The sequence below is a fragment of the Protopterus annectens genome, chromosome 6.part0, assembly GCF_019279795.1.
Source record: "Protopterus annectens isolate FY-2018-M chromosome 6.part0, PAN1.0, whole genome shotgun sequence".
In the NCBI taxonomy this organism is placed as follows: domain Eukaryota; kingdom Metazoa; phylum Chordata; order Ceratodontiformes; family Protopteridae; genus Protopterus; species Protopterus annectens.
Window position 1 is genome coordinate 1,562,428,496 of NC_056737.1, and position 25,200 is coordinate 1,562,453,695.

The following is a 25,200-nucleotide window of genomic DNA, read 5'->3' on the forward strand; positions in this document are numbered from 1 at the left end:
TTCTTTCTCTTTCTTTCTTTCTTTCTTTCTTACTCTCTCTCTCTCTCTCTCTCACTCACTCTCTCTCTCTCTCTCTACCTCCAGCGGGTGCAATGAAAGTATTGCATGTGTGGACTGGGAGTACAGGATGCTTTTGTAGGTATCTGCACATGTCCATGTGATGGCCTCTGCACCAATTGTTAGCCAGCATTTACTAATTGCATGCAGCCTGTTGTGTAGTGATTGCAGTTCTCACTGTGATTACAGGACTGTGCTATAAAAAGGTCTGTTAGGTAGGCGTAGCCCTTTCAGATTATCAGGGTAGGGACCATGCTGGTTTGCTGTGGACACTGTTCTGTGAGTGTAAGGGTTGGTATGTCTCTCATATTTCAGGCTGTGTTGTAGACACTGCTATGCATGTTGTTCTGTAAGCTGAGTATTCCTTCCTCCAGTGTCCTCTTCTCCATGTGTATGTAAACTGACACCTACGACTAGTAATACTGTGTATATGGGTGTGTTTGCTTTCCTGTGGGGATTGTGGTGTAACTGGCATATAGCAGTGGCTCTTGCAATCTGTTGCTATGGCTTCAATATTTGGCCTTTACATTCACTCCTTGTATGCCTGCTAGGTGTTTTTCCTGTAATGTGTTGCTATGGCTTTCCTATTTTCCATTTACATTCACAGCTTGTAATGCTTGCTAAATCTGTTTGGGCAGCAATTCCCTATGTGTTTGTTGTGGTAGGGTATTACTGCATGCAGTGTGGTCTGGCCATAGTGTGGGCCTTGACACTTACAAGGGTATTTGATCATGCTGCTGAGCAGGCCGCAGATACTCTCAGGTGCATCTTTTATCAGCCTCATGGAATGGTACATAGCAGTGGGATACTCAAATGACATATTCTGATAGTCTGCAGTTGTGACTTTGGGTTATTTCAACCATATGTATTAGTACACCATTTGTGACGTGCAGGTGGTGCATACCTTCAGTCATTCATAGTTACCATTGCATGTGTAGTTACACCTTTCTGCCTACTGTTAGTACATTTGACAGGGTGTCAGTGGTGCACAGTTGACATTTGTTTTCACATCAGGGACATCCCTGTAACTCAGTCACAGTTGCTATGTCTGATCTCTTAACTATTCAACTATGGCAGTGTTTATCCTGCTCTGAGTATGTGTGTGGCTTGCCAGATGCTACTGTGACATTATTACCTAGTAGCTACCAACTAGCATGACTGTTTCTCATCACACAGTACTATTTTACAGATCCACTAGATTTGACAGTAAATATACATGACATGCTTTGTGTACTAGACTTGCTATATTCCCTTTACATTAATTCCTACTATTTTATGATATATTTCTTTCAGCACAATGTTCTTGTATAGCAGTCATGGCTTATTGGTAAGTCATGCAGACTAGTGTTTCCAAGGTCCTGGGTTCGAGACTGAGGGAGGTATTTTATTTTGCTGCTGAGACAACTACAGGCCTTGTCATTCAGAGTGACTAAGGCACTTTTAAGCAGTTGTAAGTGGGTTAGAGCTGGTTTGCACGGAGCAAAAGCATGTGCACTGCCGCTTAGCTTCGCGCACACATGCTTAGCTAAACGCACAGAAGCGCACACCCGTTTACTACTGCTTAAAAGTGTTTACTCTCGCGCACACCCGCGCTATTTTCTTTTAAAGAAAAGAAAATGGGGAGATAGGAAAGTGGTGAAAAAGGGGGCACACAGAGGGTAGGACAGTAGGAAAACAAGCTTGGGTTTTGCAGGAGGGATATAGGAAAGGCCCATAGCTGCCCATTTCTTCATCAGCAACAGCTGTGCATATGTTTGTAATTTGGTGTGAAATTTGAAACCTTCCACCCCTGAGAGAGGTGTGAGGACAACAATAATATTTGTTGTACAGCCAATTGTAATTGCCAGTTTACATGTCCAGCAGACATGTGTGCAAAATGGGCAGCTATGTATGGGCGTAATTTTTTGTGGGTACAGAGTGCCCTTTTTTTTTTCAGGTGAGAGTGGTATGTCAGGTACAGGAAGTCGGTATAGCTGGGGAGGTAGGTAGGGGAGGTTAACAGACAAGACAAAGAAGACGCATACAGGGGTGGTGTATGACACATGTGGGGGGTTTACACAATTGACAGGGACGGATGTTTGGATATCTCGAGCCCATGAGCCCACAGATGGCAGCAGTGGAACTGAGATCCCCACCCATGGGCAGTTGCCACTGTGCCTTCACTGCCCAGGACAGGGCTGTGCTGGGGGCTGTGTAGGACAGGCAGCAGGCACGCCCTTGAGTTGTGCCACCTGTGCCTCAAGCTAGCATAGGGGCCCAAGCACAGCGTGCCGGATCTCCCTACGCACCACAGTCCGGACACTATGGAGGGTGAGTGGATGTTCTTCTCTGGCCACACTTGCAGAGGGGGGACAAGCCCCATCCCCTGCAGCGCTTCCACCTGCAGGTGGCACAGGGCCACCGGAGGAGGGTGCGGCCTGGGCACTACTGCCACGTGCACTTGCCAGCTGAGTTGGGAGAGGTGGGTCCGCTGGAACCCGCCTTCCCTGTCGTCCTATGTTTTGCATTATTTAGTGACAGTTTGGGTTAGTAATGTGCAATACCATTCACAATAAGTTGTAACAGCATGCATTAGTATTCCCATTAACCAAACACCCATAAATTCAAGCCGTTGAACAGCAAGCATAACACATGCATAATTTGAACAACAGTACACATTCCAACAACATGCAGGGTTGAGTGATGGCAACAGGCCATCAGGTTTGGATGTATGAACAGGGCACATGCATCAACGTACATGCAAATATGTATGAACCAATAGGACAATTGTCCAGGGGAGTTAATTGTGAATACACATACCCATTTCACGTGGAATGGATTATTTGTGGTTATAGGGTAGGGTGAAGAAATATTTCATTAACAACTTCAAATACCTATACATATGCTGTACATTTCTACTAGCTGCAGATATATACACACTACAGGTCTGACTACAGTTTCCTATGTGACAACTTATGCATGTTGGTGATAGGAATGTTACTGCTACATCAATATACATTTCATTTTTATTCATACACATTCGTATCTGGTTCTGTTCAGCTACATCATCCTGCTACATTTGCTTTATATGGCTCTAGACAACTGTGGATGTTTGGTATTTCATACAACCATACTATCTGCATATTGCAAACTGAGAGCAACATATCCAGCTTTTGGGACACACATTCCAGCTTCAGTACTTTTTTCAACACATGTTGCTGTTTGGTTGTGCCTGTCACATTCATTTCATTCTGTACTGACTGCAGTATACTTTATTCAGGAGTTATTACTACTTTATTGGTGGATTCATACCTCTTTCTCACACTCTCTCACTTGTTTTATTTTTACAATTTAGGATGGTACTTAATTCTAGGCTTTATTGACATGTTTTACTTAGTTATAACAATCCTTTCCAACAGTCTCACTTGTGTTATGTTTCAGAATTTAAACGGGGATATATTTCACACATGTGTTTTACTCAGCTTCTGTAGCTGTACTTTTCAGCCTGCTGCAGGTTATGTACTATTATATTACAGGTGGAACATCTTTATTTCAGACTTGTTTCATTTTTATTTTTGGATTACAGGCTGCATCACACTTATGTAATCAAACAATACTAGCAAAATCTCTCTTACACTGTTACTTGCACTTTTTATTAATAAGTGACTACACTGCACTCTTTTGCAAGCTGTCATACTTATATTTTTTTACAGTTACAGGGAGAGACTTACTAACCTGCCTGGTGGCGCAACCGCACAAGCCTATCGGCATAGGCTCGACGATTCATGGAACGGACACCTGCAGCTGTAATATAAATGAAGTAATATTGGAATACACATCTCCATAATATCAGCTAGGTTAATTTCTTACATAAATAATTACATGTAACTTACTCAGTAGTGGGGCGTTGGGCATTTGCCGGGCCTCCTGGATCCAACGGTTCAGTTGGTCCTGCTTCCATCTCTTCAGGTCCACATGGTGGTGACGGACCTGTTCACCAGTCCTTGGTATTCCTGTGGCACTGGTGAGATCATGTGCCAACAGGTCCCATGCCTCAGCCCTATATGCTCCCCACAGGACCTGGCCCTGCATGAGTTGGGCCTCATGATCATGGACGAGGAGCCAAACCATATATTTGGACTCCTCAATGCCCCACCTCTGTGCTCGGAAGCAACTACCCTCTCCTACACCTGCCATCCTGACTGCAAATCGGTTCCACAATCAGTTATGCTGTATATTCCCACCTATGGGGCTTATATATGCTGTTTTTCCCGCACTTAACTGTGATTGGCCATTTTGGAATTGTATCAGCTTCACAAAACCTGCTTTGTCATGCTCCTCTTTCCATTCATTCCTATATATATGCTATTACTGCATTTCTAAGAGCGACTGTCATGGCTTAGTGGTTCAGTACTTTGACTATGGTGCATGGTATCCTGAGTTCGAGCCTGGCCATTGCTTTTTATATTTTATGACTGTCTACACAGGCTAGGAGGTTTGTCTGTGTAAAGGCAATTTTAATACAGCTTGCTCATCGTTGCTCATCGGTTAGCTTGTTGGCGCGGTGCGCAGCTCCGCGCAAACGGATCACGCTGGCTTACGTGCTGTTTGGCTGTCAGCATGCATATTACGCTCAGCTCAGCTACGGGCACACAGTTTCAGCGTGTTAGAACTCTGCTAAACCCCAGGCACTCCTTCTACACCTGTTAAACCACTACTCACCTACAGGCACTCATTTTACACCTGTTAAAACACTGCTCACCTACGGGCAGATATACTCAGCTTGTTAGAGTGTAGCTCAGCTATGGGCATTTCTGACATTTCTTCTTTTTTTTCCCACTCATTTCTTCATAATACATGGCCCATTTCATTACATTTTGCATAAAAATAATTTTTTACATGTACATATATGTCAGGGAATTGTTTTGTGCTTATTTCACTAAAAATAAAAATTGATGTTGTGGGGGCTCGAACCATGACTGCCTCCTCTTCAGCTGATGTCTCTACCGCTATGCTATTGCTTCTTGGCTTACTTTGCATATTTAGTTCTTATATGCTTTTCCACTGACTGCTAACTGTGGCTAAGCGATGGATGTACGCCAAACGAAGCGCACTCACGGGCAAACATCTTTAAAACTTATAAAAAAAATATAACATGTTCATTTTTACATTTTATGTTAATAGTCTGTGAGGGCATGTGTTGTGTTGTGTTTATTCACATTTACACTGACTCTGTCGTGGGGGTTTACTTTCGGGACTTTTACTCTTCTGGGGGTGTGTCCGTTTGCAGGGCTCGCCCTACGGACACGCCCTCTACTGTCTTACATGGATCGTGTTAGCCTTAGGTGTGAGTCAGCATGCCCTCATGCATATGCATGGCATGCTGACATCACACCGTTTAACTGCAGCCTCTGTGTAAGCCTTGTAACTCTTACACGGAGGCTTCGTGAATCCTGCCCAAGGTCTGTTTAATTGTGGAACAATGTCTGTATCCAAATTTCGGTTCATCTGATATTAAGTGTTTTAATTCAGTTATGTCTTTAAAAGATAGACCAGTGCTTATTAATAATCTGCTTGACTATGTGGGTATTTTTACAAAATGTCAGCATATGTTACACTCTGTTTCTGTTCATCTTTCACTGCTGCTACTTCATCTGCAGGATGAAAGTCTGGTCTTGCAGAACTAGCTCGTCATTGAATGACATAATTGAAAGCTGTTAAGGTTTCTTTATTAGAGCATCCAAGCTTTTGAAAATCCATAGCCCTGTTCTTTAATTGCTTAACCACATTAGAGTCAGGCGCTACCCTGTACATCTGATTCTTAACTATAGTTTTTAATATGAATGCTGCGTGCATACTTGTGCAGTGCAGATAGCTGTTCCTTTTTACATATTTCCTGTCTAATTCAGTCTCAGCATTACCAACTACATCTTTCATTAGCATTACATCTGGCTAAGTGATACTATTGGATGATATTTCAGATTTAAACTTCAAGAAGGTGACCGTATTAGATAGATATACAAAGAAGCTTTCAAAAAGTGATTGATCTCCATCCCAGACTATGAACAGATCATTTACAAAATACTTGTAGAAACCTATCTGGTCTTGAAATTGATTTGATGTTGATAAAAGATACTTTTCTTCCCATGCATACATAACTATATTTGCATATGTATTAGCAACAGGTGTACCCACTGCTACTCCTTCATTCTGGTGAAGAATGTTTGTTTGAAAGATAAATATATTATTTTCTAATACCAGTTGTAATAATTCACATATTAGATCAATTGTATTTAATGTATAATCTGAATATTTATGCAAAATGTATGCAAAAATGTACATGTGCTATCAATTCCTATTTTGTGTGGTATGGCTGTGAAGAGTCTATGTCAAGAGTGATAAAATAAGACTCACCTTCGACACAACTCTCCAATCCCACATAGAAAATTGGAAAAAAGGGTTTGATGATGTTGATGGAAGGCATTAATTGATTAAACTCTGATTCATTTAATGGTTTAATGAGATACTTTATTTTATTTTATATAATACTCTATATGGACCATATAAAAATCCCGGATATTTAGATTGCTCAAACTTTGAGAATGGTCATCTAGTTCACCAATTAGTAGTAGTCAGAAAATGAAACCCTTCAATTGTATCTGGTTTCATTGCATTTTTCTGAACAGCTATTCTGAATTATAATGCTTTTCTGGGGATTTGGCTAACTTACACACTAGAATAGCCTTGATTTATAGTACACAGGGATTGAACCATGACTGAGACCCAGATGATCAGAATTTGATCATCACCCATGGCACTGGTGGAGACCAGCAGGGAGATGGATCAATGAAGGAGCAAGGCCAGCTCACCTTTTAAGGGGAGGGGGTTATGTGCACTTGGAGGTAAAAGGGTGGTAGAGACCAAATACAACACCACTTATAACATGTGAGGAGTGGCAAGGCTGTTTTGAATGTATGCCCCCCTTGCTGGAAGTGATGGGATGCCTCTGTTACCAGCTCATTGCACATCTCATCCCTGCCATCTCATCAAGTGTATGCATGGTTATTGCTGGGGAGAAAATGTTAAAAAACTCTAATCACCACTGATGACTGCCTGGATGATGGTCTCTCGCAGTAGTCTGTCACCCAGTGAAGGGAATGAATGTGATGCCATGCTGGCAGTGAGGGTTAAAGCACAGCACAAAAAAGTAATAAACACAACAATACAGCATCATAGACTCATAGGTATATACTAGGTTAATAACCACTTGGGCCTTTATAAGCCTAGCTATACAACCCAAATGCATTCCATGAGTTATTGTGCCTTAAAGGTTATTTAAGGGGTGTATGTTAATTACGACATAATTTGATGGTTGCCTATGTCCATCACAGACATAGGTGTCAGATCAGCAGTGAATTTCTGATTTCCCATTCACTGGCTCAGTTTGCATTTCACTAGGGTTAGGAAGAGCTCTGTTTCACTTGGATGGGAAACCTAATCAGGAGCATGAAGATTCTCTGGGATATATACCTGCCCCTTCAACATGTCCTATTTAACATGCAAGCAAATTTTAACTTCTTAGATCTATGAGTATTGTTGTTATTTGTTTTGCAGATATGCAAAAAGTCCATCAGAGTGGGATCCAAGGATGCCTTGTATGCCATGCATAAGTGATGGGATGCCTTAGTTGCCATCCATCAGGGGTGGTCATACTTTTTTTCCAACAACTACACAAAACTGAATTATTATGCCATGCCTTCAGCTTTATGAGAATAGGTAGATACCCTGAATCAAATTGAATGTAACAACTTGATTAAGCAAGCAAAATATAACTATTGACTAAAAATAATAATAAAAAAACTTGTAACACAGTCCCTGCTAAAAATGAAACAGTTCATCCTCCATCATAAATTCTTGTGGTTATCTGAACAATCATCAGGTTCAGATGCCAATCTAGCCAAAATAAAATAAATGTTCTACTGTTAGAACCCAGTTTTCCAGAGGTAATATAATGCATAGCAAGTATTCACTGCACAAACCAAATTGCTGAATTCCCAGATCAGGAAATACAATACCACATTGCAACAGCAGTTACAAGCAATCAATCAGATCAGCTCCAGCAATAAAAGCCTTTTAGTCCCAGCACAAGTTTTGAAATTGCTAAAAACAACTCCTGCATCCCAAAATGAAGAGTTGCAAGTCTCTGTTAGAAAAGCAACAAAGATCTAGACTTGACCAATGACCCCACCATACCTCTCAAACGTCTAGTGCAAGAAATCTGGACAAAGTTTAAAATAACGGGGACAATTGACCGAAAATAGGGACAGACTCTAAATATTGATCTTATAAACTTAGAAAGTTGTGAGAATAATAAGATTTGTGTTAGCATCTGTTTTCTGAAGTATATGAAGTCTGAAACTCAAATGTAGGTTATTATTTAATGACTTCAGTCCTCATTGATTTGCCTGAAAAAACACAAATTTTGTGAAGAACGGACCAAAAATATGAGTCAAAAATCTGGACATTCTGTGAAAATCTGGACAATTTTGAGGTATGGCTCCCACAGAAAAATAAATAGAAAATTCTGGGTTTGTCAAATATTCAGTCAAAACAGACAAAGCAATACAGTGAATTTCAAACACCAAACACTAACACAGACTTCAGAACTGAAGTAGGTAAAATAAAAAAAACACAATAAATAACTGAAATTCAGATTGAGTTCAAGACAATAAAAAATCTGTACCAAACAACAAAGTAGGTAGATGCTGAACTGCTACAGTGTAAAACTCCGACCAAGGTAGCATGCACCTGTTACTGATCTCTATACTATGAATAGTCACAGTTCTACTTAACATAGCTTATAGAGGGTTCTTCATATTAGCTAGTTCATTATTCCAGACAAGTAAACAGCCTTAAAATTTCAGTGCAAAATGATTAAGGCCACTGAGATAAAAATGTAGTTTGTACTAAGCATCTGTCATGTACTAATAAATGATGCTTAGTGAAAACATCCATTTGTCTTTGTGGCCTCACATCACATTCCTATTGTTGGAGTGGTATCCATGCACACTGACATCAGACATTCTAAAAACATTCATTAGATCTGATTCACAACAAACGTGTTCATGTTTTTTTCTTACAGGGGGAAATATACTATACCTTAAAATCATAAGTAGATTGTGTTGTTATATCATTTAAAGGGATACTATTGTTGTCTCACATTGCTTAGATTTCTTGTCCATGGTGTTATTTGCATAAGTTCATAGGTGTATACTAGGCTAACAACTCCTGGGGCCTTCATGAGACTAACCATGCAACCAAAATGTATCCCACAAGTTAATGCATCTAAGAGGTTATTTTAAGGGGTCTATGTTAGTTATGGCATGATTTAATGGCTGTCTATGACCATCGCAGACATAGGTTTCAGACCAGGGATGAATTTCTGATTTTCCATCCACTGGTCCATATTGCTCTTTAATAGTGTTAGGGAAGGGTTCTGCATCATATGTATGAGAAGCCTATTCCAGAGAACTCACTTTCTTTATGATACATGTCTGCTCTCCAACACGTCCTATTTAATTCACAAGCAAACTTTAAATCCTTAGATCTAGCAGTTCTAGTGCTGTTCATTTTGTGGATATGCAAAAGGTCTATCAGAATGCCTTGTACGCCAGGCATAAATTGCCTCACAGTAGTCTGTATAGATAGGGCTTTGAGGTGATCTGCATAGGACATTGCGTTTACTCCCTGTATTCTTTTTGTGAAGAACCCCTGTGGATATTCTTGTTGTTGCAGGAAGTTCTAGTTGTTGCATGTGCCTGCTCGGGTACATAATGAAGGTGGCATTATACTCATTGATGGGTCTGCTGATGGCTGAGTACCATGTCTTAATGACTCCCCTGGACCTAGATGCTATGGCCTTATTTATAAGTTGAGTGACATAAAATGATTTTCTTACAACCATATACTCGTGTTGGTCAAAAGTCAGGTTACTACCTATATGAGTCCCCAAATCCCTAACTACTATGATTACTTTTAGGGGGTGTTTTATGAATAGCTAATTTCCCTGGGGGCCAACAACCCAAAAGGTACTATTATGCATTTCCAGCCATTGAGTTTTATGCCATGGTTTCACACCAATTATTGTGTTAGACCTTCATGAAAGATGTAAGTATTTTGGGGGAGGGCTATGACTTCTGCACACTTGGTAATCCAGAGGCCCTTGACATTGGCCTTGACTTCCAAAACATATCTGCCAAAGAGGAGCAAGCCCAGCACAGAGCCCTGGGGACTCCACTGGTGACCAGCATTTTTGGAGGTGGTCTCTCCAGTCCTAACTTCGTACCAGTATGGATTCACCATGCATAGGTCAATCTTGGCCATGATCTACCAGTCTAATGGTAATCATTGTTATATCTGATGAGAGAAGCTGTATTTCTACACAAAAGTAAGATTTATGATTTTTTTCAATTACAGTTTGAGACACAAATGGCTGAACATTTTGTGAAAATGTGTCAAATATTTTTATAGACATACCTCTTTAATGATGTTGAATGAAAATAAACAAAGACAGTTATGGGGCATACTCTTTTCAAAAATGGCCACTAGTAAAGGAGTTAAATAGTTCATCTTTTTTCTATGTATTTTGCTATCAGTTTGAACTAGTCTGATATTTCCACCCTCAGCACTTGTTTAACATGAAATATGAAATTTTGCATTGTAAATGTTCTCTTATCACATTTTGATACAAACCTTTGCTCACATGTTTTAGAGTTTATTTCCTTAAAAGCATAATGGCAAAGTATATGAATTATTGGAGTAACAGAAGGCAAAGTCTAATGGTGATAGCATTTCAGAATTATCTAACATTATCTTCATGCTAGACACAGCACACATTTTTACCTTGGCTGTTATGTGTCACAGTCATCCACAATATAAGTTCTTAACTGTGCATTCAAAAATGCTGTTTGTTGAAAACTTCTTTTCTGACAGAATGTGACCAAAAATGTTTTGCCTGGAACAGTTTTCTGACTGTTTCATAGTCTGTTTGATGTACTTGATCATGTGGTGAACCACGGTGACAGCTCATGGCCAGTGAACAAATGAGTCTTTTAAAATGGAAGCCAGTTTGCAGTGATGACAATAGTTTAGGTTCTTTGAAGAAAGGAAATGCACTTGCATCTCAGGAACATAGACTTTAGTGCTTGTTACAATAAGATAGGAGTGACATAGGATCGATGTATTGTGAAGGTGTGTGTGCATGTGTGCGAGAGTGCAAGTGCATGTGTGTGTGTTTGTGTTTTTGTACATGCATGTATGCTGTGTGTGTGTGTGTGTGTGTGTGTGTGTGTGTGTGTGTGTGTGTGTGTGTGTGTATGTGTGTGTGTGTGTGTGTGTGTGTGTGTGTGTGTGTGTGTGTGTGTGTGTGTGTGTGTGTGTGTTTGTGCTTTTTCCACCTTTTTAGCTTCTGTGCTTTTGATAGCGAGTCATTTCATAAATATTACATTTGAACGGTCAGCTCTGAGTGTAGTGGGGGGGCTGTGCCCCTTCAACTTATATAACCATAGTCCAGGTTGTATAAACTCAGTGAAAAGGGAAAAACACAATTCAGTATGCAGCATCATTTTGATAATTATGGGCTGCAATGAATCGAGTGATATGATAGGTAAATGAAGAAAGAAAGTAATAGGCTGCCACATGGGAATGATGAATGCTAGGTTAAGAACAACTCAAATATCAACCAAGAAGTGTTCAAATAGTGATAAAAAAGGAAAGAGGTGAAGGGGGAGAGTTCAAAGAGGAATAACAGATGATCAAATGTGATGTTGGTCTGATGGATTGTACATAAATAATATATTTTGTACTAATGGTTGAAAACAATAAACACATGTCTATTTGTTTCTAATGCATTACATTGTTTCTTTCATCATCTCTTTTTATGATTAAGACAAGGTGAAGAAACCGATGACAATCAAAATTATTTAGCATCTAGTAGCTGATGTTTATGTAACTTCTAGTCTGCCATAGAAGTGCATCTATAGTTTTTATTTTGTTGTTGATAGGACAAAATGTTTTGTGGTATGCTAATACAAATTAGGGCCAAAAATAAGTGGTGTGATGGTAGATCTCCCACTTGCAATCTGGTTATTTTGTATACTCAGCATAAAGGGAAAGGATTCTGAAAGACATCTGGACTAGGAATAATTTGTTCAGTATGCGCAAATAGACATCAGACAAAGTGATATTCTAGACTTAGTCTTCATCAGGCCAGAATAAGTTCATGATGTGGAGATAAAATGTACACTGACCAGTAGTGACCATGCCTCAGTATGACTCATCTTGTACAAAACAATTGAGATCCAAGTGACAAAGATAATAATGTTGGCCTACAGAAAGTGGGACTTCAAACAGCTGGTAGAGCAAAGCAAGGAAAAATAATATATAAGAGTCCCAACTAGTTTATGACCTAAACCAGAATAGCTTCAGTCCATGGACATGCTGCCAGTCAAACCTCCTGCTTTTCGGACTGAATAACAGCAGATATGGAGCCTATTGTAGCTGTTAAGCCTCTGCCTTTCTTTGCCTTTTTGCTGCTCTACTGTCAGTGCTCCTTACTCTCACTTTGTTCTGATGACTCTGGCTTACCTGTCTCTATTGTTTCCTGCTCAGTTTTTTTCCTACAGACTGAACATCTTACCCCTATCAAGAAAGCACTGTAAAGCATATTTTCTCAACTGACTGGATTAAGCAGGGAAGCTGGGTCGATCATTTATTGTGAGGGAACTGTCAGAAAGGTATGTGGAAGACAATGACAACACAAGAGTGTCTTGTCTTATGTTCCTGTGGTGTGAACTTTTAGAAATATGAGACAGGAGGAGCATTAATGGAAATAGAGGAAGTTTAAATCCTGGAGGAAGGCACAAAAGGAATAACTGACTGAGATGGAAGACAATTGAAGACAGAAAGTAATAGACTGGAACATGGGGAGATGGATGCTAGATTAAGGACTATAAAAAGGTCAACAGTGAAGATGATAAAATAATTCAAATATCAACTAAGAAGAGTTCAAATAGTGATGGAAAGGAAAGAGGTGAAAGGGGAGAGTTCCAAGAAGAATAACAGATGGTCAAATGTGATGTTGGTCTGATGGATTGTACAGAAATAATCAAATATAACAGGCAGTGAAAGGGATTTGTTTATACAGGGAGAAAGAGATAAAGCACAGAAGTAAATAACTCGGATGTTAAAAGATAAATGGAAGGAAAGGGGGCACAAGAAACTAAAATATGACAAGGAGAAAGATACAGTGTGTGTGTGTGTGTGTGTGTGTGTGTGTGTGTGTGTGTGTGTGTGTGTGTGTGTGTGTGTGTGTGCGTGCGTGCGTGTGTGTGTGTGTGTGTGTGTGTGTGTGTACCTCTAACAGAAATAATGGATAGTTGTATGAAAGCTTGTATTTCAGTGGATTACAGAAGGCAAGGAAAGGGAAGGATTAGAGAAGGGAAGAGAATAATTTTGAATGACAGGCATTAGGAAAAAGAGGGTAGATATGCTAAATGGAATGATCTCTGATTAGAAATGGTAAGAGTTATTCAGAAGCTAAAATACGTGAGTGCAGAAGGTCTAAATGAGTACCTGAGGAGTTTAATAAGCAGATGAAAGCAGGGTTAAGGAAGGAGCTGCAGGAGTCTTATGTGACAGTTGTGATGAATCTGGTACTGTGTTAGAAACAAGGTAATAAAACTAAGATGTTTGTGCTTCCAAAATACAGACTGGTAAAAGAATATGAACTATTTGTATTACAGACCCATTTTATTCATCAAGTTGCATGTGAAAATGATAATAAAGATATTGGTGAAAAGGATAGAAGGAATGTTGCTGAGGATGAATCAGAAAGATCTGTGCTTGGCTGAGGTTTGTAAAGCAGAGACACATGGTAGTAATTAATGCATCTATGTGTGGTCATGGACAGAGAAGAAGGTTTCAACATGGAAGATGTGGAGATGGTGAATTGTGATATAACTGAAGCATTTGGTTGAATGTCTCTTTTTAAGAGTGTTGAATGAACAGGTAATTAGAGAAAACTTTCCAGGTTTGGATGCTAGATTCTACTAAGCTACACAATAAAAATATATTGGTGGCTAGATGGGAGAATAAGGTACAAAAGGAAATACTCAAAGCACCGGATGTTGCCAGATCATTTCCCATTTTGTTAATGTATGAATGCATATATATATATATATATATATATATATATATATATATATATATATGCTGTTAAGGGTGCCCACAGGCAGGTGCAAGGGGTTGCACTTGCACTGCTGGGAGATTAATTTTCTTTTAATTAAAAAAAGAAAAAAATCTTTTTTTAATGGTGTTTTTTTTTTAACAACGCCCTTTGTGTCCTGTTGCACAGATGTAACAGGTGTTTGTGACCTGTTTTCATTTTCTGCATCTGTGTGATACAAGGAGTGGCCTTAGGTCAACTGGTGCCCTAGGCAAAAGGGCTCCATTGCACCCCCTACCACACCACCCAATGCCCCAATCCTGGTCTACCTGCACCAAATAAATACTGGAAAAGTGCCCCTACTTGAGCGGTGCCCTAGGTGGCCACCTAGTTGGCCTATGCCTAAGGCTGGCTATGTGTGACATTCCGCTCCAACACAGAATTTGAATTCCAGAAGACGTTTGGACTGCAGACAAATGTACAAGTGAGAGGAAGGTGTGTGTTTAAGTGTTTAAGAGGTGTGTGTGTGTGTGTGTGTGTGTGTGTGTGTGTGTGTGTGTGTGTGTGTGTGTGTGTGTAAGAAATAGGTAGGTAGGGGTGTATGGATGTAAGAAGGTGTGTGTGTGTGTGTGTGTGTGTGTGTGTGTGTGTGTGTGTGTGTGTGTGTGTGTGTATAAGAGGGAGGTAACATATCGCTCAGCTGTCTGGGTTTTTTGCAGAATGTCCAGATTTTTGCCCCATATTCTTCCTAGAAAGGATTGAAGTTGCTAAATAATGACAGACATTTGAGTTTTAAATGTCATATCCTTTAGAAACAATGCATACTAACACAACGCCTGTTATTCTATTGATTTTCTAAGTTCATGAGTGCAATTTTTATAATCTGTCTCTATTTATTTTAGGCTTTGTCCAGATTTCTTGCACTAAGAGGTTGAGCTATGGGTATGTGTGAGAGAGAGTGAAATGCCCTAGTTAGATTTAGCAGGTGTAATTTATTTTCAAGCGCATTTTCAAAAAAGTATGAGCTTCAAGCAAAGAGAAGTTTACTGCTGCACATGCTAAGTCTGTTTGAAATATGCAACTGTTTTGTTTAGAAAATGGTATCACTATTATGGCATAGCATTTTAAAGCAGTGTTAGTAGCACACCTGTATCTTGATGCAGAGGGCTGTAGGTTCTACTCCCACAGCATATAGATTTGTATTTTAAGGGGGTGGGGTGCTGCAGTCCTGAGTATGTCCTCCTTTGTATGAGATGTCTAGTAACTATGAACCTGTTTTTCAGCTTACCACCCATTATCTATTGCAATATACCAGCTTACCATTTTTTAATGTAACATAGGCAATTTATTCTTCGAGGGCAGCAGGCACTGAATTTGTAGATGAAATAGTGAAATATAAAGTTGTTTCCTAGCAACAACCTTTCCATTAGTTTCATATCTCTTTAATGTGGAATTATTCAGATGACTTTTACTTCTGCAGAGATTGTGCATATTATATTGGTGGATTGTAATGACAGATATTTGAGAAGCCTTTTATGGTTGAAATGTTGTGAATTGGGCAGTTTGTCATTATTGGTTCATATGTTTTGTTTCATTGCTTACTGGAAAAATGTTCAAAACTATACATTTAAAACACACTAGCAAGTGGTGCTGCATTATAAAAGGGATAAATTCAATTATTATATATTATAATTAATACAATCAGAAAGGTGAATCAAAGAACTTTTGCATGGTCCTAAAAATGTGTGCAAGGGGCCTATGATTTGAAAACAGTCCAAAGGTAAACTTAACCCGCCACTGGCCAGATGCATTTTCTTTGAATGTGGGTTTCAATGCTGTTTCAGTGAATGTGAGTTTCAAAGGCAGAGAAGTTTTAATGCTAAGTCTATTTTCATTGTAAGACTTTTGCTTTGTTTAGCAAACGTCTTTCAGTGTTTGTGCTATAAAATTTGAAATAAAAGTTGTAAATTAAATCCAAATATCTGCAATCATTGTAGAAGTAAAGCATAAAAGAGTATGCACACAGAGTTTTGAACAGTGTTATGGCAATTGGGGAGAAATATCCAAGTAATGAGCCACTGGAATTGCTGCATGGGGGGAGCTGGGTGGGGGGGGGGTGTGGGTTTGCACCACCCTGCAAAAAATCCTGCCGGCTCCCCTGTATGCTATACAACAAAAACAGACACACTGTTATTCACAGTACATTACATGTTCATGAAATTCCATTAACACAGAAAGAAAAACAGATCTTAACTGACAGTGAAAGCCGACTAGAAAAAAATCATAAGGAAAGAAAACATTTCATTATACTTCTATTTAACAGTTCTGACCATAAGTAGGATAGATGACTCTCTTTCATGTGCATGTAGAATTTCTCTTTATATTTGACTTGTTTAAACTTTTACTAGTCAGTTTTCATCTGTATGCTTTGCATGAATACAGATTAGTTATGTATTATGGTTTACTTACCTTATAAATTATTGTATTATCTCCAGCTTATGAACAATTTATCTTTATCAGTGAAATGTTTACAGTTCATGATACTCTTTTGTCATGTATTTATTTATTTATTGTCATTTACTTACTGGGAATGTTTGACTGGGACCACAGGTTACCTTCTTTGGTGTCGCTCAGGGCTGTTTCTGCTTATAAACATTCTATGGCCATCCAGTCAGCATTGTTTGACTGATGTGACTCCTTGAAAATGAAGGGCGATATCAAGCAACAATCTTGCTTGACCTCATTGGCAGCCTTTACCTTGGCCCTAGAGATGAAGCTGCTCTCAGTTCCTTAGCCTGAGAACTGCTATGCAGTTCAACTTCAACATGACAGTCGCAAGGATTAGGGTGATATCACTGGAGTGCTTGCTCCACTACCAAGACAAACCATATTCTGGGTTTGTAAATAGTAAGCGCAATCCTACCCATTTTATACATAGTATATCAACAAATTTATAGTTTTATGCTATACTCTTATGATAAAATACCCTAATATGTGAACATTCTTTTTGCTTATTAGGCACTTCCTGAATGATCTTGAAATAATCAAACTGCATACCCAGCTCACATGAATTCTTTCTATACTCTGGCTTTCTTCAAAATATCAGAGTTTTCCTCATGACTCAAGAAACTCATAATAACCTAAATTGGAGGGTACCCTTGTGTCACAGGAAGCTTTAAAGAATGGGGATCTCTGCAGGGTGAACAGCTAATCAAAACCCAAAGCTTTAGGTAACTTTACTTGCAAATAATGAAGCAGGTTATTTGTATATATTGCTATAGTAAAGGCTGCCAGCTGCACACTATTGTACTGCAAGCAGTTCCCCAAGTCATCAACTGTCAGTGTCAGTCTGCAAATGTACACTTTGGTGTCATGCATGACACACTGCCTGTCTTACGTAGACTGCACATTAGGTGCAAAAACAAACTCTAACAAACTACTTCAGGCACTGAACTGAACTGGCAACATTTTGGGGAGATGCAACTTGCAATTTGTTTTAGCTCTGCTGTCTACTACAGGACTCAGTTCATGAGGACTGCTGGCTATATATATAATTGCCCTTCAATTGTCCGAAAGGCCTCTGGGTCACTCAGAGAGTGCAGACCAAAAAGGATCCATAACTGCTCAAATCTATACAACCAGAATGCATTAACATGATCAACCATTAAACAGATATAGTACACTATCTTTCAAGTCATGTTTCAGCACTTGATTAGCTTAGTGTCTTTATGTCTAAGCTTTTTCTGGTCTTGGAGCTATTAACTCAAGTTGCCACCATACTGAAAGCTAGCCTTGCCCTCAGAAGTCTTTATTTCTCTTTTCAGGTATAATATCAATGTTAGTGTTATACAGTTGTGTAAAAGATAGACTCTTAGTGACACTGTGTATACGTTCAAAGAAAACATGACTCAGCATATCAGTCTCAGTGATGGCAAATATACATTCTAGTATATTTTATTTGTCATGCAGAAGCTCCTCACTTCTACTTAAGGTCTAAAGAAAGGATATTTTTCTTTTAATATGTTTGTTTAATTTGCATTAATGTTTTAGTAGTTTACTTAGATTAATGCTATTATATCTTTTTAGTTAAACCGTTCTAGTTAGTTTAAAGTAATATAATGTTTTTTATTCAAATCACTTTTCATAGTAAGTAATATTAGTGTTTGCATTTTAGCAGTTCTTGTTTTCTTTTGAGTTCATTTTTTTATTTTTTTATTTATTTATTAATGTAGCTGTATTTGTTTTTATTTTACTTTCATTTCTATGAGTTGTGGGGTATGTAATGATTGTTGTGAAGTTTATCTATGCATTTTTGTACTTTGCATTGCTTGTAGTTTCTTTGTGAATGGACTTATTGTGGTACTTATCAGTGACAGGGGAAAAGTAATGATCATTTTTTTTGGCAAACTACCACTGACTTCTAATCCCAGCCAATGCCCATAGAGCTGTTTCTTTAAAAGGCTCCCATGTCTTGGGGTTCCATCCATTTACACCATGAAAGATTGATGATAAACAATCTGTAGATTAAGTAAATGTTTAATGTGTGTGTGTGTGTGTGTGTGTGTGTGTGTGTGTGTGTGTGTGTGTGTGTGTGTGTGTGTGTCTGTATGTGCCCGCCTCCCCTGCCCACCTTACTCATGAATGCTAACCCTAACCTCAGCCCTAACCCTAACCCTACACATAACATTATTAAAAACCCTTTCCCAAACAGTAGCACTACCAAGACAACACTTGATCTTGGTTTTGTAGCTGAGGTTAACTGATACAGGGTTTTTTTAGTAGGGGAGAAGTATTCAATATTTTGTGATTCTCTCTTAGGAGTCATTCAGTGTTTTATGATTTTCTCTTTTTTGTTCTACCATTTTTACCTTTTATGATATAATCATATTTATATAGCTGTCTATATATATATATATATATATATATATATATATATATATATATATTATATATATATATATATATATATATATATATATATATATATATACCCTTCTAAAGCTAGAAATCCCATATAATCAAAATTAATTTTCTACAGATGAAAATTGTGAAACTTTGAATACCACAACAGCAAATTTTTCCCAGGGTAAATAAACACTTACCCAGCATGAAAACGTGTACAGCACGAAAACAACCAAATAACCTCTCCGTAGTGCAGTAGCCCCAAGGAACACTCGATGCTGCTTAAAAAACTTCCAAGCTTTTAATGTCACACAGAAAATAAACACGTCTATTTTCTGTGTGACATTAAAAGCTAAGCAGCATCAATGTTCTGAACTACTACTGAAGGTTACTACCAACATGCCCTTTTCTCCACTGTAGTGTGATCCCAGAGTTGGTATATATTGTTATGGCAGTGTGGGGGCACAGCCCCTCACTTTGGGGGGGGCATAACCCCTCACCTATGTGGGTTTTATTTACTTTGGTGTGTGTTTTGTTTAAGTTTGGGCAAGTATATACATATACATATACATATACGTATATGTATACATATATATATATATATATATATACGTATACATATACAAAGTTTCATAAATGTTGAACAGAATCAAGGTTTAGTAACATATTGGGGCAAGTAAAAACACATTTCCTATGTCAGAAATAGTGAAGGTTTGTGAATAATTGTGAAAAAAGAAGATGTTACATTTGTGGAAAACTAGGACATGAGGCAAACAATTGTGAGTCGGAATGTTAGAAATGTAAACAAAAGGGGCATTTAATAATGGATTGTACAGAAGTAGAAAAATAAAATGGAAATAAAATTGAAGAAAGAAAAGAGGTAGAAAAAGAAAATGATAAGAGAAAACAAAATGAAAAAAATAAAAATGACAGAAGAGAAGGAAATTAATGAGGAAGAACCAGATGGAGGAGTAGAAAAAATTTCAGAATTTAGCAATGAAGAAGATATAAATTGGACTGTAGACAAAAAGTAAACTTCTATAGGTAAAAGAGTTTGAGACGGGAAAAGAAAGTTTAAGAGTATATATGTAAAACAAAGAACGAAAGGAAATGGTTAGAAAGAAGAAAAGAAGAGAAAGGGAAAAATAAAGGAAATCTGAGAAATTAAACAAATAAAAGAAGGAATAAATTAACAGTACTATCTGTAAATGTGAACAGTCTTGTAAATAAAACAAGGAAAATAGGGATAACAAAATGGTGGAAAAATTGTGATGTAGACATAATTATATTAGAATATATCAGATTTATAACAAAAGAAGAAAGATTACAAACAGAAAACGTATGGAATTGGAATATAAAATGGAATTTGGAAAATGAGCTTTTTTCTGGAATCACAATTTTATGCAGGAGAACAGTTAAAATATTAGACAAAATCTTAATAAGGATGAGTAGATTGACTATCTTGGACATCAGATGGCAAGAAAAAATATATAGATTTATAGCAATTTACGCCTATACAATGGTTAAAGAAAGAAAATGTTTATTTCAGCAAATATTACATTATGTTATGGTGAACTATAATCATAACACGAGATTTTATTTATGATTTGAGAGAAAGAAGAAAGAAAAAAGGAAAAGTTATGAAATTGATGAAGGAAGAAATAAAATGTGGAAAATTGCATTTATGGAATGGAAAAGGATGGACATATGAAAGAAATATGTTTAAAACAGAGACTGATTATTTTATATTATCAAAAGGGATCAAGAAAATAGAAAAAGAAATAGTAAGGAATGGATATTCAGACCATTTATCAATATAGATCGAAGTTGAAGAAAATAAAAAGTACATTAAGATAGAAAAGAAAAAAAGAATAAATGAAAAATAATGAAATATAGACATTAATGGGGAGGATAGGATCCAATTGCACAGTTATGGAAATAACATTTAACATTGATACCATTTTACAAAAACTGAAAAAAAAGCATAAAAATTAGTAGACAAAACTACATTGATGAGCTCAGTCACAATAATTTTCAAAAATCAATTAACTAGTTATTAATTAATTAATCCCTTAATTAATTAATTAATTAATTAATTAATTAATTGAATATCCTTAAATAGGATTTAATTTGATCTAGTTTGATCTAATTGGTAGTAGTGTGGGGGGGGGTATTTGCTGTTCTTAAATGGACTTTTGCAACTCTGTTTATATTGTTTGCCTGGAATAGGCTAGTTTAAAATTAAACAATACATATATTTTCCATACTTATTGATATATTTAACATTGCAAAATATTTTTGATTTTTTGTTACTGAGGTTCGCTTGTCAGTGATGAAAAAAGGCTTGCTGCTTTGCAACACTACCTGGGTTTCATGATTTTTGGAATTTATTGTGACTGAGCTCATCAACAAAGCTTTAAGTCTACTAGTTTTTCTGTTCTTTTTTTTGTTTTTTGTTTTTTTTTTCCACAAAACTCATGTTGGTGAGGTTGGAACTAGACAGATTCCTGCGGTTGTTCATTTTTTATTTTTTATTTTTATTTTCATTTTTTTTTAAATGGGATGGATTTTTCGGGTAATATTTAAAAAGAAATACAGAGAGACTTATTTAAGTTGTGAAGTAAATAAATGAAAGAAGGAAAAAGAGGAATATGGGTAAGTATATGAAAGAGTTTTTGAAAATTTAGACTATGAAATAAACACAGAAAGGATCCAGATAGGTGCAAAAACAAACGCCAAATAAATCAAAACGTGCTGGAACACAGGACAAATTTATTGCAGTAAAGCGCTTTTCGTCTGTGTGATACACAGACTTCCTCAGACAAAATGCATTAGTTAATCACAGCTTATATACATCCCTAAATTCCCTAATTGACTAGGAACAAGAACAATTAGGGTAAACTGAATTAGGAAAGTCAATGTTACCTACACATTACCTGCTAAATTCAAAACATTATAAGGAAATGTGTGTTTAAAAATAGCCATAGTGAAGATGGCTACACTTAAAGGTAAAATACAAGAATATAAAAATGTAAAAAATAAGTATATATGTCAAAAATATGTACAATATAAACTGCTTCCTAAAATAAAAAACAATAAATTACAAAGGCAATCGCACAAGCAAACATTGCATATTACATAAGGTAGTATGATCAGTTAACCCCACAAACTATTTCTTAAAGGTCTTAATCTTATATTTACCCATTGTCAAATGTCGATATATATACAAATATAGGAGCATGGATTTCCAAGTGTGTATCAGTTTATATAAAAGTGCATCAATTCAAGTAAAAAATAAATGTACTTAAATACATGTATATACATTTAAATTTAAATTTGCATTAAGGAAAGTGCAAGCATAGTTATGCTTATATAAATCATACAATCGTATTCGTACCCTCTCTAATGTTGTACCTATATAGAGATCTTTGAACCAGCTTATCTTAATAAATTCCTCAATTTAAGCAAAGAACTAATGGAACAACCCTCATTTAGACCAGGGAAAGCGTAGGCATTCAGTCTAATCTGCCATCTCAGTTCTAGTGCTTCTAAGAGTAACTGGGATGGGGCCCCTCTTTTGTTCTCAACTAGCTGATCGATGGCCATAAATTTAAAGAAATGGTCTTTACACAAAGAAATGTGTTTGGCCAACGCGTTTTCTTGCTTGTCCTTACTTATAGCATATTGGTGCTCGTAAACCCTTTCTCGTAATCTGCGCTCAGTTTTACCCACATAGAACCCTTCGCATTTTTGACACAGTGCAATGTAAACAACCATGCGGGTGTTACATGTGGATCTACAACGCAGGTTGAAGTGAAGGTTATTGACCTTAAACCTATTGGATTCGAAAACATGCTTGCACTGGTTACAATTCTGACATTTGTACATGCCAGGTATTCGAGTGAAGGTGTTGTCATTATGTTCCAACAAGGATTTCAAATTCTTGCCTCTTCGGAAAGTAATCCCTGGTTTACTCCCTACTTTATTTAAAACTGCAAAGTTATTCCTAAAAATGTTCCAATTCTTTTTAATAATTCCAAATGTAACATAACTGTCAATACTGTAAGTCAGAATTAACTTGGTATTACTACTAAGTGTGTTACCAGTTAGAGTCTGACTAGGTGTAACCTGGGTAGAGGTCGAAGTAGGGGAAATACTTTCTCTAACAGTATCTACGCTAAGTAGAGGTAGGTACATACCTTTTAATCTTTTACTAGTGACTTCTCTCACTAAGTTGTCAAGCAAGGAGGGCGGGTACCCTCTATGTTGGAACATGCCAACCAGTAATTTACACTCATTGTGGAAGTCAACCTCCAGACTCTGTCTGGCGCAGCCCTAACTAACTGCCCCTTAATGACAGATCTCTTCTGGTAGTTAGGGTGACAGCTGCTGTAATGAAGTAAAGAGTTGGAGTAAGTTGGTTTCCTGAAAATCCTGGCTGTATATTTACCAAGTTCAAGGTTTTTCACTAACCAAATATCTAAATAGGCTATGGCACTCTGACTAAATGTAAAAGTAAAGGACAAGAAGTCAGTAGAAGAATTAAAAGATTCTAACAGCGAGTTACATTCAGGTTCATTGCCCTTAAATAAAATGAAAATGTCGTCCAGGTAACGTGTATAGTACACAATATTGCACATAACTTGACTGTTGGTAAACACATATTCACGTTCCCAGTATGACATGACCATATTGGCCAGACTGGCCCCACAGGGCGAACCCATGGCCACCCCTGTTGTTTGTAAGTAAAAATTGTCTCCCAGTAGGAAGTAGTTGTTATATAAAATAATCTCAAGAAGTTCTAGCACTAAGGAAATTTCTGCTGCTGGTGCTGATTTCTTCTTAAGAGTGATGCCTACCCAATCACAGGCCAATTCTAGGGGTATACAGGTGTAAAGGTCTTTGACATCAATGGTGAGGAAATTCAGATTGGGGTCGAAGATAATTTCACCTATCTTAGCCAGAAAGGTCCACGAGTCTTTACAAATTTGTTCTTCTTGTGCCATGAGAAAAATGAAAGAATCAAAAATGTGTTCTTTAAACAAAGATATTTACTACAAAGAACCAAAAGGAAGAGGCATCAGCATATTTAGATAAGATAGCAAACAAAAAGAATGGTGTAATAAGGCAAATAAGGGATAAAAACAATGAAGTTAAGAAAAAATGAAACACAAACTAAGGACATAGTGGTGGAACATGTAGAAGAGATATGTTAAAAGAAGAGAAGTATGGAAATCATAGAGATTAGCAAGTTAAAAAAAGCACATATTTAATGGAAAAAGAATTGGAAAAAGAAATAATTGAAAAACTAGATAAAATAATTAAACAAGTTAAGTTGCAGGTTCAGATGGAATTAGTTATGAAATGTGTAAAAATTCAAGGACTGGCAAAAGGCAGGTTCAGATGGAATTAGTTATGAAATTTGTAAAAATTCAAGGACTGGCAAAAAGTTTATTTTGTAAAGATTTCAAATGCATCGATGGAAGAGGTTTTCAGATATAAGGAGAACTGTAGTGGGATCTTAAAATTCTTATGAAAAAAGGAACAAAGAAGAAATAAAAACTTGGAGGCTGATAGTATTAAACAGTACTGACTATAAGATATTTATGAATATTATACAGCAGAGGATGGAAAATTAAATATAAAATATAATAGAAAAAAGTATATCCGATATTAAAGGTAGAAGTTGTCAAGAAGTTTTAATGATTATAAAGGAGGTAGGAGATGATATGATGAAAGAAGGACAAGAAATAAAATTAATGGTAAGAGATGTTAATAAAGTCTTTGACACAATAGAGCATGACGTGTTATGGAAGTCTGTGAATAACTACAATATTAGTAAAAACAATAAAACAGTATGTATGACTGCTTATAAAAGCAATAGCGTGGGAATACTAATTAATGGATGGTTATGTAGAGAAGTAGAAATGAACAATGGGATTAGACAGAAATATCCAATGAGTAATATTTTGTTTGCTTTAATTATGAATTTAATAGTTACTGAAATCAGGAATAAAATTAGAATGTCCGAATACAAA